A 14,543-nucleotide genomic window follows, 5' to 3' on the forward strand; every position below is an offset into this window, starting at 1 on the left:
CAACAAACTGCACTGGTTACGTATTTGTTTATATGTTCAGATGTGCTAACAAAACTAACGGGGTTCCATTTTTAAAAAAACGTAGGTTTGTGTTAAAAAACATACTTCCGTGCATTTTTTTATTGTTTTTATTAGTTACACTAGCCCCTCTCCTCACGTTCGGTCTGTGGAATCGATTCGTCAGTATTTGATGTGGTTTACAAATATATCCAGCGGTAATATATATATACACTCCTGGAAATGGAAAAAATAACACATTGACACCGGTGTGTCAGACCCACCATACTTGCTCCGGACACTGCGAGAGGGCTGTACAAGCAATGATCACACGCACGGCACAGCGGACACACCAGGAACCGCGGTGTTGGCCGTCGAATGGCGCTAGCTGCGCAGCATTTGTTCACCGCCGCCGTCAGTGTCAGCCAGTTTGCCGTGGTATACGGAGCTCCATCGCAGTCTTTAACACTGGTAGCATGCCGCGACAGCGTGGACGTGAACCGTATATGCAGTTGACGGACTTTGAGCGAGGGCGTATAGTGGGCATGCGGGAGGCCGGGTGGACGTACCGCCGAATTGCTCAACACGTGGGGCGTGAGGTCTCCACAGTACATCGATGTTGTCGCCAGTGGTCGGCGGAAGGTGCACGTGCCCGTCGACCTGGGACCGGACCGCAGCGACGCACGGATGCACGCCAAGACCGTAGGATCCTACGCAGTGCCGTAGGGGACCGCACCGCCACTTCCCAGCAAATTAGGGACACTGTTGCTCCTGGGGTATCGGCGAGGACCATTCGCAACCGTCTCCATGAAGCTGGGCTACGGTCCCGCACACCGTTAGGCCGTCTTCCTCTCACGCCCCAACATCGTGCAGCCCGCCTCCAGTGGTGTCGCGACAGGCGTGAATGGAGGGACGAATGGAGACGTGTCATCTTCAGCGATGAGATTCGCTTCTGCTTGGTGCCAATGATGGTCGTATGCGTGTTTGGCGCCGTGCAGGTGAGCGCCACAATCAGGACTGCATACGACCGAGGCACACAGGGCCAACACCCAGCACCATGGTGTGGGGAGCGATCTCCTGCACTGGCCGTACACCACTGGTGATCGTCGAGGGGACACTGAATAGTGCACGGTACATCCAAACCGTCATCGAACCCATCGTTCTACCATTCCTAGACCGGCAAGGGAACTTGCTGTTCCAACAGGACAATGCACGTCCGCATGTATCCCGTGCCACCCAACGTGCTCTAGAAGGTGTAAGTCAACTACCCTGGCCAGCAAGATCTCCGGATCTGTCCCCCATTGAGCATGTTTGGGACTGGATGAAGCGTCGTCTCACGCGGTCTGCACGTCCAGCACGAACGCTGGTCCAACTGAGGCGCCAGGTGGAAATGGCATGGCAAGCCGATCCACAGGACTACATCCAGCATCTCTACGATCGTCTCCATGGGAGAATAGCAGCCTGCATTGCTGCGAAAGGTGGATATACACTGTACTAGTGGCGACATTGTGCATGCTCTGTTGCCTGTGTCTATGTGCCTGTGGTTCTGTCAGTGTGATCATGTGATGTATCTGACCCCAGGAATGTGTCAATAAAGTTTCCCCTTCCTGTGACAATGAATTCACGGTGTTCTTATTTCAATTTCCAGGAGTGTATATATTGAGAGACCAATGTCAAAATACCCAGACTAGTGAAGAGGGGTCGACAAGAGGTTCGCGAACTTACACCACTTACTGCCAGAACTGCCCGTTTCTGAGCCAAAAATATCCTTCTAGAGTGGGAAAAGTTACCCCAAAATACAGTACCATACGACATAAGCGAATGAGAATAAGCAAAGTACACTACTTTTCGTGTCTAACGATGACGTGCTACAGACACCGTTCAGCATTAGGCCTTTGAGCGAGATCCTGAACGTGGGCTTTCCACGACAGTTTACTGTCTATCTGTACACCTAAAAATCTGATGTGTTCAGTTTCACTAACCATATGCCCATTCTGTGAAACTAAAACCATGTGTTTAGTATGTTCCTCTGTCAGTCTACTTAACTACCAGAACCAAGTACCCTGAGAAACAACTCTTTCGTACAAAACGGAAAGAGCTTGGAATATTTTCTGAGCAGTTTCTGTCAAAATAGGTGCGAATTAACGCCTAAACATTTCAGACGACAGAGTCCATTCTCCGTTAAACACCACTGCAGTAATCTGTGCGTTTTTGTGCCGAGTGTACGATACCTCTCCAGTGCGTCAATCTTTTCTTGATCCTGGCAGTCAGGAACTAACAGGAGCACACATTTTGCCTCATAGCCGGGAGCAGGGTGTGGTGATTTCCATCACTCTCATACAGTGCGCCTCGCACCTATCATTTGCGACGGTACAAACGACACACAGAATTAACAAGCTTTCATGAGCATGCAGTATAAATTAATTCATGTTCCAATCTGGTGCTCATAGTGAATACGAAATTAAATGAAGTCCATTCTAAGACATTTGCTGTCACATTGTAAAGGTGGGTAGTGATTGGAATGGGCAAGAAATAAAGAATGCAAACCTGAAAAACGGTAATCGATTAATTAATATATTGAGAATGTAAATATCGTCCATGTTTAACAATATTATTTTGAAAAAAAAATCAACATTTTAGTGCATCGAGATTTTCTACCCCTCACTAACCGTAGCGGTCTCGGTGGTCCACACACACAGTCCCACACACTCCCCCAGGCAATCCCCTACTTCATGCCTCAGCCCCTTTTTCACGATGCCGACGAGGGGTTGGACTTGCGTGAGATGAAAATCTGCAGGAAAATGACAAAAAAATAAGTATCTAACTTTCAATGGAAAAGTCGTTAAAGAAGTAGACGCTTTTAAGTATCTACGAAATAAATTAACCAAGAAAGGAAATATCAAGGACGAAATTTCGGAGCTAATGGAAAATTTTATTATTGCATAGCGGACATAGTCTGCAGCTGGTGGTCTCGCGGTAGCGTTCTCGCTTCCCGAGGGTGGGGTCCCTGGTTCGATTCCCGGCGCTGTCAGGGATTTTCACCTACCTGGAGATGACTGGGTGTTGTTGTGCCTTCTTCAGCATCATCATTCATCCCCATTACGGCCGGAGGAAGGCAACGGAAAACCACCTCCATTAGGACCTCGCCTAGTACAGCGGTGCGGGTCTCCCGCATCCTTCCCCTACTCTCTCTCAAGTAGCATTTCCACATCGGACATAATTAGAAATCGCAAACTACCTGCCATAAGAATGATCATGACGTATAAGTAATATTATCTGAGATATGGATCAGAATGGTGGACTTGGACGCCGAAAGATGCGAGCAGCCGAGACCCGCTTTTCTACGACGGAGTCTGCGTAGGACGAGTAGGGACAGGATAAGGAATCAAGCAATACGAAACACCTGCAGGTGAGGCCCTTAAATGAAACAGAGGATGCTAATAGGCTTAAAAGGTCTGGCCCCATTAAAAGAATGGGACCAGAAAGACTGCCGAAAAGAGCCCTAGAATGGACAGAATCTGGACCAAGATCATTTGTGAGACCACAAAGAATTTGTAGAGACCAGGCTGATAGGTGTCACGTATAAGTTTGATATCTGAATCGATTGTCAGCGAGCAGCGGTGTTGTAAAGCTGTATCGCAGAAGTTGGGTTATTGTCTTTGGTGTGCGCGAAGGCGCAGTGAGCAGATAACGTTAAGTGGTGTTAGAATAAGGAAGCAATGGTAATGTTATATTTCAAATGTAAAGTCTCAATTTATCAACGTGTTTAATGAACATGATTATATCAAGATTTCAACGGAAACTGATCTGTGAAGGAGGAAGTTTAATGGGACCGAGTGTATATCAGAAGTGGAATGTCAGAGGTAAATATTATATTGATGTTACTCTTTTTCCATTATTGGTACACCATTGGACTAACTTGCTTGTTGTGCTGAGAGTTGCTAGATTTCAAAGACAGGAAATTGCATTGTTTGTATGTTAAGACGTTTATTAAATTTAACCCTTTCTGACCAGAATTATTTTCTACTACTAAAAAATTTTCTATTTCAATATATGTGGTCTTTAGGTCACAGTGAGCAAGAATTTTAATTATATTTTTGAAAATTATATTTCGGTGTATGATTTTTGAAATGACTCCAGTTGGAATCATTGGGACAGTGGTGTGACATGTGAGATCAAAAAATAAACATTTTTCCTTTTGACAGTTCACATTTGATTCAAGCAAAACTATACACATTTTACAAATTACATATTAAATTATGGAAATTTGAAGTTTTTTGTTACAGCAACATATTTTTTAGTTAATATATACTTGTTAGGACAAAGTGAGACATTGCATTTCATACACTTCATGCTAGAATAGCTTGTTATACACAATTTACATCATGCTTTGTCAGGGAGGTGTTCTGGCCAGTGGCCTATACCATCATAGCGTACATCAGCAACTAGACGATTTGCCTTTCCTGTTCTCCTCTTCTTCGTTGGGTTTGGACTTGGTAAACTGGTTGGATGCCCTCTCTTTTTTGGTTCTGCTGTACCCCTCTTCAAAAGACCTTCTGCAATATCACTGATAAAATCAGGTAGTGGTCTGTATTTTACTTTTTTTTTCTTTTTTTTGCCCACAACGTCTTCTGTACAATCGCCACGCGTTAACACATGCCATGTTGACGAGATAAAATATTATTCTGAGGTGGAACCGATGGCGCTTGTTATTTGTTCTATAGAGTTGTACTAGCACGTCAAGCAGGTTAAAATGTTTTGACAACACATTAAGAAGTGATGAAAGTGGATAGCAGAAACGAAATATACGTGTAATCGACAGTAAACAACATCACCTACTGATTCCAAAAGGAATCGTACTTTTCTCATTTTGAACATTCTTGTTTCGGAAACACATTCTAAAAATTTAATATAAGCACATTATTCTCTAATTCTAAAGCGACAGAAAGCGATAAAAGCTAATATTTATAAATGCAATAAATACCTGTTATTATTTTACCAAGTTACTATTGCATACGGAAACAGGAACGCCATGTGCACGTCAAACAACAACAGAAGATTGAGACCTAACAGTCGATTATTATCGACCAACAAGGTGCTACAATCTGTTGGCAGAAAACAGAACTACATATTATGATTTCACCTGGGAGCTGCGTAATATGGGCTCCACAAGCCAGATTATTTGTTGATTCCAAAAATGGTTCAAATGGCTCTGAGCACTATGGGACTCAACTGCTGAGGTCATTAGTCCCCTAGAACTTAGAACTAGTTAAACCTAACTAACCTAAGGACATCACAAACATCCATGCCCGAGGCAGGATTCGAACCTGCGACCGTAGCGGTCTTGCGGTTCCAGACTGCAGCGCCTTTAACCGCACGGCCACTTCGGCCGGCCAATTGATTCCAATTGGAATCACATGGTCAGAAAGGGTTAAAATCAGCCTTGAGCACTTTTTCACAGTATACAAAAAACTCAGTGTTTTAATTTATGCCAATATTTCATATTCCACTTACCTCTCTCTTAAAATTTTTAATTTATCATGTTTTTTTTTTTTCAAAAGCGAAAAAGGAGCCAAGTGTGTTCCGAAAATATCTGGATTTGCAACTTACAGAGAACTTATTGCACCTCACCAGTGTCTCAGTGCAGGTACAGTAATTAGGAGCTTTAGCATAGCAGCGCGGAAGACAGAGCAGTACTGCAACGCTTTACATAGCCAACATATGTCATTGAGAGAGAGTTAGATTTTCTGTGTTGTGTAACACGTTTAGTTCTGGGATCTGTGATCAGTTTTCCAAAACTAGCTACCGTAGTCTTTATGTCAAAGTTCGTTATTCAGGCAGTTCATACTGTTCAAAATTCTTGCAGGCAGATGTGCTAAGTTTTACAGTATGAAAGACGTACCCTTAAATTACGACAATTAATTATTATTACAATGCACCTTTGCCTTCAGTTATGACAGTACAAGTTTCATTACGACAGTTTATTTATTATTACAGCTCAGATCTTACAATCAGAAACAGTATTTCAGATATATTTTTATTATTTACTTAGATAACCTTCATTCATATTTTTATTTTGCTTAGGTAACTTTCAAGGTGAAGGCTGACGTGAAGAGGACTGCAGCGGGAGGAGCTGCTAGATGATACTCTGTGGGAGAAAAGAGGTCCCTGGTATAGGCTATGTGAAAGAATCACATAAGAATAAACGTTTCTGGAAAAAGATTTTTTTTTCGAAACATATTGCATAAAACTCGCCAAGTGCGGGTAGAACACGCGCACTGACAGTATGTACATATATATATAGTACATCTACATCTACATCTACATCCATACTCCGCAAGCCACCTGACGGTGTGTGGCGGAGGGTACCGTAAGTACCACTATCGGTTCTCCCTTCTATTCCAGTCTCGTATTGTTCGTGGAAAGAAGGATTGTCGGTATGCTTCTCTGTCGGCTCTGATCTCTCTGATGTTATCCTCATGGTCTCTTCGCGAGATGTACGTAGGAGGGAGCAATATACTGCTTGACTCCTCGGTGAAGGTATGTTCTCGAAACTTCAACAAAAGCCCGTACCGAGCTACTGAGCGTCTCTCCTGCAGAGTCTTCCACTGGAGTTTATCATCTCCGTAACGCTTTCGCGATTACTAAATGATCCTGTAACGAAGCGCGCTGCTCTCCTTTGGATCTTCTCTATCTCTTCTATCCACCCTATCTGGTACGGAACCCACACTGTTGAGCAGTATTCAAGCAGTGGGCGAACAAGTGTACTGTAACCTACTTCCTTTGCTTTCGGATTGCATTTCCTTAGGATTCTTCCAATGAATCTCAGTCTGGCATCTGCTTTACCGACCATCAACTTTATATGATCATTCCATTTTAAATCACTCCTAATGCATACTCCCGGATAATTTATCGAATTAACTGCTTCCAGTTGCTGACCTGCTATATTGTAGCTAAATGATAAGGGATCTTTCTTTCTATGCATTCGCAGCACATTACACTTGTCTACATTGAGATTCAATTGCCATTCCCTGCACCATGCGTCAATTCGCCGCAGATCCTCCTGCATTTCAGTACAATTTTCCATTGTTACAGCCTCTCGATATACCACATCACCATCCGCAAAAAGCCTCAGTGAACTTCCGATGTCATCCACAAGGTCATTTATGTATATTGTGAATAGCAATACGACACTCCCCTGCGGCGCACCTGAAATCACTCTTACTTCGGAAGACTTTTCTCCATTGAGAATGACATGCTGCGTTCTGCTATCTAGGAACTCCTCAATCCAATCACACAATTGGTCTGATAGTCCATATGCTCTTACTTTGTTCATAAAACGACTGTGGGGAACTGTATCGAACGCCTTGAGGAAGTCAAGAAACACGGCATCTACCTGGGAACCCGTGTCTATGGCCCTCTGAGTCTCGTGGACTAATAACGCGAGCTGGGTTTCACATGATCGTCTTTTTCGAAACCCATGCTGATTCCTACAGAGTAGATTTCTAGTCTCCAGAAAAGTCATTATACTGGAACATAATACGAGTTCCAAAATTCTACAACTGATCGACGTTAGAGATATAGGTTTATAGTTCTGCACATCTGTTCGACGTCCCTTCTTGAAAACGGGGATGACCTGTGCCCTTTTCCAATCCTTTGGAACGCTACGCTCTTCTAGAGACCTACGGTACACCGCTGCAAGAATGGGGGCAAGTTCCTTCGCGTACTCTGTGTAAAATCAAACTTGTATCCCATCAGGTTCAGCGGCCTTTCCTCTTTTGAGCGATTTTAATTGTTTCTCTATCCCTCTGTCGTCTATTTCGATATCTACCATTTTGTCATCCATCTCGTAAATCGAGCGTCACGACTAGTTTTGCCCCTTATCAATATCACTAGTGGCCAGATATTAGTGCCGGCAAATCTGAGACTCATGACGAACTTTTAAGTTTGAAATTTAAACAGTTCGTGTAATTTCCATTTGCTATTTTAATTTCCGACAAAAAATGGTTTTTACAGACTGGTAGAGAGGTAGTCGATTAACAAATGGAAAAAAAATTATTTCATGTGACGTAATTACAAAATAACAATATCCGAATCTTTTTCCTTAACTTGTATTGTGAAACCTTGCTTCCAGTAGATGTGTTGGAACGTATGTAAGAGAACACAACGATTGTGCATCACGTATAAAACTATGCTTCAGTGTATTTTTATCAATAAAAAAACTTGGATATGGCACCAAATACTCAAATATTCTTGTATAGTGTGGAGCATACGACCTTCTCTTAATCAAAACACCAATGTAGCGAAAAATAGTATCCATCTGAAAATGGGCCTGGTAGCCTGAGTCCAGCTATTGGGCATTGTTCAGTATGTCCAACGTGAACGTAAGTGAAACCAACCTGAACATCGACCATCGAGTCATCGGTGTAGGCTATTTCTGAGCCCTAGAACTCACCAAGAATAGACAAAAAAGGTAGAACTGAGCCTTTGACTTTGTGAGAGGTCCAGACGAAGCCATGGCCAAGGCACAGACCATGGAGCTATACGTGAGTAGATCCACAGGAAAGGTGGTAGAGGGAAAGTGCCGAGTTCAGCAAGAAGCGACTGGACACGGACTGCCATTGACTTCTCTGATGTGGGCTGCCATTGCAGGAGATGGATCGCCAAGATAGGTTGTTGTTGTTGTGGTCTTCAGTCCTGAGACTGGTTTGATGCAGCTCTCCATGCTAATCTATCCTGTGCAAGCTTCTTCATCTCCCAGTACCTACTGCAACCTACATCCTTCTGAATCTGCTTAGCGTATTCATCTCTTGGTCTTCCTCTTCGATTTTTACCCTCCACACTGCCCTCCAATGCTAAATTTGTGATCCCTTGATGCCTCAGGACATGTCCTACCAACCGATCCCTTCTTCTAGTCAAGTTGTGCAACAAACGTCTCTTCTCCTCAATTCTATTCAATACCTCCTCATTAGTTACGTGATCTGCCCACCTAATCTTCAACTTTCTTCTGTAGCACCACATTTCAAAAGCTTCTATTCTCTTCTTGTCCAAACTATTTATCGTCCTTGTTTCACTTCCATACATGGCTACACTCCATACAAATACTATCAGAAACGACTTCCTGACACTTAAATCTATATTCGATGTTAACAAATTTCTCTTCTTCAGAAACGCTTTCCTTGCTATAGCCGGACTGCATTTTATATTCTCTCTACTTCGACTACTTTGCTCCCAGGCTATTACTTTAAGTGTCTCATTTCCTAATCTAATTCCCTCATCATCACCCGACTTAATTCGACCACATTCCATGATCCTCGTTTTGCTTTTGTTGACATTCATCTTATATCCTCCTTTCAAGACACTGTCCATTCCATTCAACTGCTCTTCCAAGTCTTTGCTGTCTCTGATAGAATTACAATGTCATCGGCGAACCTCAAAGTTTTTATTTTTTCTCCCTGGATTTTAGTACCTACTCCAAATTTTTCTTTTGTTTCCTTTACTGCTTGCTCAATATACAGATTGAATAACATCGGGGAGAGGCTACAACCCTGTCTCACTCCCTTCCCAACCACTGCTTCCCTTTCATGCCCCTCCACTCTTATAACTGCCATCTGGTTTCTGTACAAATTGTAAATAGCCTTTGACTCCCTGTATTTTACCCCTGCCACCTTTAGAATTTGAAAGAGAGTATTCCAATCAACATTGTCAAAAGCTTTCTCTATGTTTACAAATGCTAGAAACGTAGGTTTGCCTTTCCTTAACCTTCCTTCTAAGATAAGTCGTAATGTCAGTATTGCCTCATGTAAGATAGGTAAAAGATGGTAATTCGGATAGAGAGGCGAATTGTAGGTGATATAATCTGGAAGCAGCTGTCGTCGTCTGATCCGCAACGGAGGAACTCCAGCTTCCATGAGGGAGCTGTTCACGGGGCTCATTCAGAAAGCTCACTTTTCAAGTCGAACTCCAGAATGATTTATATCGAGAAGCTCCAACGCTGAGGGCAAGACTAAGCCATATATCAGGCTCCCATAATCAAGACAGGACTGCACAAGGCTTATGTACAGCTGCAGCAGTGTAACGCGATCAGCACCCCAGTAGTGTGTTCAGGCACCGAATAATATTAAGATCCTGCCAGCACATTTCCTTAAGCTGATATAGATGGGGAAGCCAAGTTAAGCGGGCATCGAAGACCAGTCCCAAAAAAGGTAAGTCTTCACTACATGAAGTAGTTGGTCATTGAGGCAAAGTTCCAGATGTGTGTGGACAGTACGACAATGATAGAATGCCTGCTGCAAGTTTTGGAAGCAGAAAACTGAAAGCCATTAGTGAGGGACCATGACTGCACCTTTCGTATGGCTCCCTGCAGACGACGTTCAGCCATACCAATAGGAGCAGAAGGAAATACAAAAATCGTCAGCAAATAAGAACAGAAACCAGATGCCAGTTATAAGAGTCGAGGGATATGAAAGGGAAGCAGTGATTGGGAAGGGAGTGAGACAGGGTTGTAGCCTCTCCCCGATGTTATTCAATCTGTATATTGAGCAAGCAGTAAAGGAAACAAAAGAAAAATTCGGAGTAGGTATTAAAATTCATGGAGAAGAAGTAAAAACTTTGAGGTTCGCCGATGACATTGTAATTCTGTCAGAGACAGCAAAGGACTTGGAAGAGCAGTTGAACGGAATGAACAGTGTCTTGAAAGGAAGATATAAGATGAACATCAACAAAAGCAAAACAAGGATAATGGAATGTAGTCAAATTAAATCGGGTGATGCTGAGGGAATTACATTAGGAAATGAGACACTTAAAGTAGTAAAGGAGTTTTGCTATTTAGGGAGTAAAATAACCGATGATGGTCGAAGTAGAGAGGATATAAAATGTAGACTGGCAATGGCAAGGAAAGCGTTTCTCAAGAAGAGAAATTTGTTAACATCGAGTATAGATTTAGGTGTCAGGAAGTCGTTTCTGAAAGTATTTGTATGGAGTGTAGCCATGTATGGAAGTGAAACATGGACGATAAATAGTTTGGACAAGAAGAGAATAGAAGCTTTCGAAATGTGGTGCTACAGAAGAATGCTGAAGATAAGGTGGGTAGATCACGTAACTAATGAGGTGGTACTGAATAGAATTGGGGAGAAGAGCAGTTTGTGGCACAACTTGACTAGAAGAAGGGATCGGTTGGTAGGACATGTTCTGAGGCATCAAGGGATCACCAATTTAGTATTGGAGGGCAGAGTGGAGTGTAAAAATCGTAGAGCGAGACCAAGTGATGAATACACTAAGCAGATTCAGAAGGATGTAGGCTGCAGTAAGCACTGGGAGATGAAGAAGCTTGCACAGGATAGAGTAGCATGGAGAGCTGCATCGAACCAGTCTCAGGACTGAAGACCACAACAACAACAACATAAGTAGAGGAATACTGGGTACCCCACTGCAGCTGTGAGACCATTAATGGCATTTAAAATGAGTGGGAGTCTCACTGCAGAGCACTGCAGGACCCCATTCTCTTCGATGTTGGCCGAACTGTGCGAACTACCGAACTCGAAGTGCGAAGCGACAAGGAGTTCTGTATAAAATCGGGAGCGGGACCCAGAGACCACACTCATGTAGAGTAGTGAGGACGTGGAGTCGCCAAGTGTTATCATAGACTTCCGTCCGATCAAAAAAGACTTTAATAATGTGATGATGCCGTCCAAAGGCCGTTCAGATGACAGACGCCAGGTAGACCAAGGTGTCAGTGGTGGAGCGATCCTAGCAAAAACCGCACTGCGATATAGTCAGAAAGCCCTGAGACTCAGGGAGCCAACACAACCACCAGCTCACCATGCGTTCAAGCAGATTGCACAGACAGGATGATAGTTAACCACAGCTAATGGGTTCTTACAAGGTTTTAGCATTGGAACGATGATCATTCTCGCCATTGTGGCCGGATTTCGCCATAGCTCCAGGCGTGGTTGAAGACAGCAAGGAGATAGCGCTGCTAATCCACCGAAAGATGTTTAATCATTTGGGAATGGATGGGATCTCGTGCAGGGGATGCCAGGAAAAACGGCAAGGGCACTGAGAAATTCTCACTCGCTTAAGCGAGCATTACAGAGCTCAAGGCCACGTGGAGCAAAAGATAAATGTTGTCATTCCACCCACTCTCTGAGGAGATGAGAGGTGGAGTGGTAAATCTCAGATGGAGAAGTGTGAGCATAATGCTCAGAAAGACACTCTGTGATTATGTCTCGATGGGCTTATACAGCTCCGTATATGGGAATTCCAGGCATACTTGCAGGTATCTGATATCTGTGAAGATGTCTGACCAACATCTAAACCTCGAAAGGAGATGTATCGTTACCAATACGGCTGCTTCCATCGTTTGATGAGTTGACAGACCCAGACGCACAGCCGACTGAATGTAATGAGGAGCTTCAGGGACAGGTGGCGCTTGTGATGTTGAAGAGCCCACCTGTGGTCTCTAATGGCCACAGCGACTTGCGGCGACCACAAAATGATGGACCTGTGCACCGTAGATGGTGGTGGTAATGGAGGTGAAAGTGTCCTATTCAGGCTTGGTAAGAGCCCATCTGGGGAGCGTCCAGGTGAGTGAAGCTGGAGGAGGGACAGAAGGAGTGGAAAGTGGTCGCTACCACACAGGTCATCGTGAGCTCTCCAGTGGATAGACGAGAGAAGGCCAGAAGAGACAATGGCAGAGTATGTGCCATGCACCACACTGAAATGAGTGGGGCACCTGTATTTAGTAGGCAAAGTAGATTCTGTACTTCCTCATTGCCAGTAATCTTGGTTCCACCCAATAAAGGGTTGTAGACATTAAAATCACACAGAAGTAGAAAAGGTGGGGGGTAGTTGGGAAATACATGCAGCCAATACATGGATCGATACATCACTATCTGTAGGAAGACAGATGTTACAGACAGTAATTTCCTGCGGTGTCCCACCCTGACAGCCAGCTTCTAAAGGTCTTTGAAGGGCCACAGGTGCATTTATAAACAGGTAATGACATAGATACAGACTCCACCTGATATCCTGTTACAGTTAGTACGATTTGTGTCAGATTCCAGATAGCCATGAATGGCAGGGGTCCACAATGCTGGAGACCAGGTATCCTGAAGGGCAATGCAAAAAGCAGGTGTAACGCCTAAGAGTTGTCGTAACTCAGCCAGATGAGGAAAAAAACACCGCAATTCCACTATAGGATGACGCTTTCTATGGTCTTGGAAGGCATGAAGCTACGAAGGGGACAATTTACGTTTCAGGGCCACTTTCTACAACAGGTTGAGCAGATGTGTCCATTTCCATTGCAGCTGAGGCGTTGGCGAGATCTACGTCCTCGGGGGATGTTAAAATCTCTGCCTCTTCCTCAGATGCACAACTGGTAAGAAGATGTGGCGTGGAGGCTACCAGAGTCTCATGTTTCTTAACAGTTTTCTTCTTGGACTGTTTGTCCTCTCGCTGCTCTTTAGGGGCTTGCTGGGAGGGCTTCTCGAAAGTAGCTTCAGGTATAGATGAAGACCATAAAGCACTTTGGACAGCAGCTTCTGGCTCCTTCAACCACTGGCCGATGTCCATTTTTGCACAGTGGGAGACCTTGGAAGGTAGAGTCCAAAGTGACCTCTTCTGTGAAAGAGGAGCAGGAGGAGGCTGTCGCTTCCTCAGCTGGTGTGAGGGGACCAATGTCCCAGGCGATTGGAGGGTGCAGCGCTCCCAAAGTGGAAGATTTAGGTGCAACAGAAGAAAAGGTGTCGAACCCACCGGGAGGGCCCATTATACAAGGTTTACACGAGGAGAGTGTCGTAATGGCGGCAGATTAAGGTGAGTCTAATTGAAAAAACTTGCAACTTATCACATTTCAGCTTAGATTTTCTGTAAGTCATCCTGTACAGGTTCTTGTACTAAATTTTCCTCTCTTTTTGGAGTACTGTGCAGTGCAGCGAGCAGGGGGAGTAGTGCCCTCCACAGCTGATACACGTGGGAGTAGGGGCACATGGAGTATTCAGATGCAGTGGACGCCGACGATCTCAACATGTGTGGCTGGAATGGCACCAGGAAGACATGTGCAGCTGGAATGGCACGAGGAAGACATCTGGTTCAAAATGGTTCAAATGGCTCTGAGCACTATGGGACTTAACATCTATGGTCATCAGTCCCCTATAACTTAGAACTACTTAAACCTAACTAACCTAAGGACATCACACAACACCCAGTCATCACGAGGCAGAGAATATCCCTGACCCCACCGGGAATCGAACCCGGGAACCCGGGCGTGGGAAGCGAGAACGCTACCGCACGACCACGAGCTGCAGACGAAGACATGCGCCTGAATTTGTGGTACTTAAAGCACCACATGGGGGGAGAGACATGTCGTTTGACCTCCCATCGTTAGACCATCATCTTGACCTTTTCAGGTAATGAATCACCCTCAAAGGCCAAGATGAAGACACCGGTAGCAACCCTGTTGCATTTAGGCCCCCTATAGACGCGCTGGACGAAGACCCTGGCGTTCTAAATTTCCGCGCAGCTTGTCGTCTTACTGCAACAGAGGG

Source organism: Schistocerca nitens, chromosome 12 (assembly GCF_023898315.1).
Source record: "Schistocerca nitens isolate TAMUIC-IGC-003100 chromosome 12, iqSchNite1.1, whole genome shotgun sequence".
Taxonomy (NCBI): Eukaryota; Metazoa; Arthropoda; class Insecta; order Orthoptera; family Acrididae; genus Schistocerca; species Schistocerca nitens.